The following is a 3,492-nucleotide window of genomic DNA, read 5'->3' on the forward strand; positions in this document are numbered from 1 at the left end:
TGATGCCTAATTTCGTTTGATTTTTTTTTCCTAATAATTTTTAAATTATTATCATTATTTTACTTTTCTTTTTAAATCTAAAATAAACTATTTAATTTTTTTGACAATTTGACCAAAAATTTTAGACACCACAACAAATGTCTACATAATTATATATAGTAAAAGTCAAAATATTTATACATTATTAATTTAATCTTAAATGTATCAAATATAAATTATTAATTAAAATATATCTTCTTTTATTAATTCAAGTACCTTACGAGAATCGCTTTCAGTATTTCTTCTTCAACAACACTCAACATGTTACTACCATCATAATTTGTCACGTCCCAATAACAATCTTCTGTTAACACAAAGACAAAACTTTGATCAGCAATAAGCATACCTATTATCAAAGATTAACTGTTTTAAATTTAACTAACACACAAGAAATTAAATTCTAAATTCAAATAACCATTATTTGCCGTATCTTTATTTTAAAAATAATTTACTAGCAAGTAAAAATTTAAATAACAATTACTTTAATATTTTTGTTCACATATATCATTAACCTACACATAATTTACATTATCATTAAATTAACCCACACATAAATGAATTAACAACTAATTAACATTGTTAAGTATAAAAAATCTGATCATCAACGCTGTATCTATTTTTTAAATTTGATCGAAAATGTCGATCCTAAACACTAAACTCCTTATCATTAAATATTAAAATACTTAACAATCAAATTTTAGAATGAAAAAATTAAACCATCTAATTTTAATCTCTAATAATAAACCAAAAACCTGATTTCTTAATCATGAAATTTAAACTATCCAATCCTAAGCTCTAAACCATCCAACTCTAACTTCTAAACAATGTATTTTTAAATTCTAAATTCTAAAGTTTTCTACACTAAAACCTAAATCCTAAGCATCTTACAGTAAACTCTAAATCAAGTAACAATAAATTTGAATAACTAAACCATTTTATTCACAAGTTTAAAAATAATGAAACAACAAAAAGAATTTAAATGGCTTTTAATCCAATTTTAATATGTTAGACTTTATTTAAATATCATGAATACAAAGTACATAATTATTTTTTAAAAAATTTTTAAAAGGCTCATTTTTGAAATGATTCATTTTTATAACAATACTTATCATTTTATAATTTTAGAACGAATTAAACTTAAAAAGAAAGAATAAAAAAATAGTAATAAAATTCACTTAAATGAATCATGAAAGAATCGTATCATATCATATCCAATAATAGATAATACTCTACTTAATCTCTATATTAACAAATTTAATGTATAAAAGTGACAACATTCATTTTAAGGATAAATCACATAAATAAACTAAATGTGTTTTAAATTTACATGAATGTTTCAGTTACGTATGATTTGAATTAGTAGGTGTATTAGTAAATCGAATTCATTGGAATCAATTTACTATGAAAAAATATTTTAGTGAAGACTATCTCATGTAAATCGAATCTATTAGATTTAATTTACGTAAAACGAAGTCAATAGCTTCGATTTAATAGGAGCAGCTTTTATGGAGATAAATTGAAACTATAATAATCGAACCACACTCAAGATAAATCAAATTCATGGGTTTAGATTTAATGGTTTTGACAAAAATTTGCAATAAATTCATATAACCACTTTGCATTTTGGACATTCATATAAATTTAGAACGCATTCAGTTTGTTCATATGATTTACCCTCATTTTAATTTTTCCGGTCATCCACACACACACACACACACACACATATATATATATAATCATTCTGAATTAGCATCCATCTAACATATTCTTTTTGTGATTGTTTTTACATCAAAAAATTATTTATCGTTAAGCATGAATATAACTTGTTAAATAACATGATGCCATTTAGTAAAATACTCATAAAAAAACATACATATTTTATTTTTTTAGTAAAAATTATAAATTATATTCAGAAATTCCAACAACTATATTAACTAAATATATTCAAAATTTTTACCAAGGTTTTACGAAAACAACTCTAATTAAACACTAAATTCTATCATCGATTTACAATCGTTACAATACAAAAATTTTATTACATACCAAAAATATTATGAAAATAAACCCTAAACGAACCAAAATTAAATTCTAAATGCTAAAGTATTTTATTCTTGTGCACTATTATAATTTTTTTATAACGTAAATTATTTATCCTACTACAAAAATTAACCATATAACTAATAATAAAATCATAACTAATGAATGATTATACACTAAAATATTATTAAGAATAAGATTATTGACAGTATTAGAATAAAAATAATATATGAAAAGACTAAACTAATATTTTCAAGAATACAAAAATACATCTTTCATAACAAAAAAAGTGTCCACTTTTCATTAAAAAAAATCAATCAACACCTACATCTACACAAAAAAAATTAATTAAGACCCAAACAAAAAAAATCCAAATAACCTCCAAATACATAAAATATTATGTTTATTGTTTTTATTTTTCATAAAAAAATTCAATTAAGACCCAAATTCAAGGAAAAAATTTATCTGGCCCAAAAACTTAAATCCATTAAAGAAAATAAAAACAAAAACCAGCCCATCATTATAATTCATAATTAAAACTAATCTACTTTACATCATTCAATAAAAGTGAAATTAATCCATTGCAATGGGGTCCACATTCTGCACCAACATCAACTTTTGTCTTTCACTATAGCTTTAATTATACTCTCTCTCTAGACACTTGTTTTGCTAGAAAAATAACAACAAATTTCTATACATATAGAAGGAATCTCTCTTCTACATGATAGAATTCACTGTACTAGAATCATGATCTGGTCTCTTTAAACTCAAGGCATTATCCTTTTCAGGTTTTAGATGGACTTGTTTACTTTTCACTTGGAGAAAAAATTCTATTATATTAAACTATGTGCTCAAATAAACAATCAGATAATAATATTAATAAAATTTTTATATTATATCTGTGATAGTTAATATTATGATATTATTTTTTTCCAATTATAAAATGAGGCAATATGAATAAGAATATTTTTATAATTAATCATCAAAACTATACTTAATAAATATTGATATAATAATCTAACCTTCTTTTCTCGTATTTACAACATAAATGACCATTATGACCAAAATGGTCATCTGCTACGAATCATAAGAGGATTAAAGTCAATTTAAAATAGAATAATTGTACGTGGAGGACTCGTAAGTCAATAGTAATTTTTCAAATATAAACTTACATTATTTTTATGGCTGCCACTCAGATAAAAACGTCTGAAACGTCTTTTTTTAAAGATATTTTTTAGTAATTAAAATTTAACACATATAATCGATTAAATCGTGTGTTATTTTTGTCAAAATTAGTCTAGATAAATTAATTTGACCGAAAAATAGTAAATCAAATTTTGAACGGTCTAAATTAATATTATTTTTATAAAAAATGATCGTAATACCCTAATTATAAAAAATGACTAATATATATAT

This window comes from Arachis duranensis, chromosome 6 (assembly GCF_000817695.3).
Source record: "Arachis duranensis cultivar V14167 chromosome 6, aradu.V14167.gnm2.J7QH, whole genome shotgun sequence".
In the NCBI taxonomy this organism is placed as follows: domain Eukaryota; kingdom Viridiplantae; phylum Streptophyta; class Magnoliopsida; order Fabales; family Fabaceae; genus Arachis; species Arachis duranensis.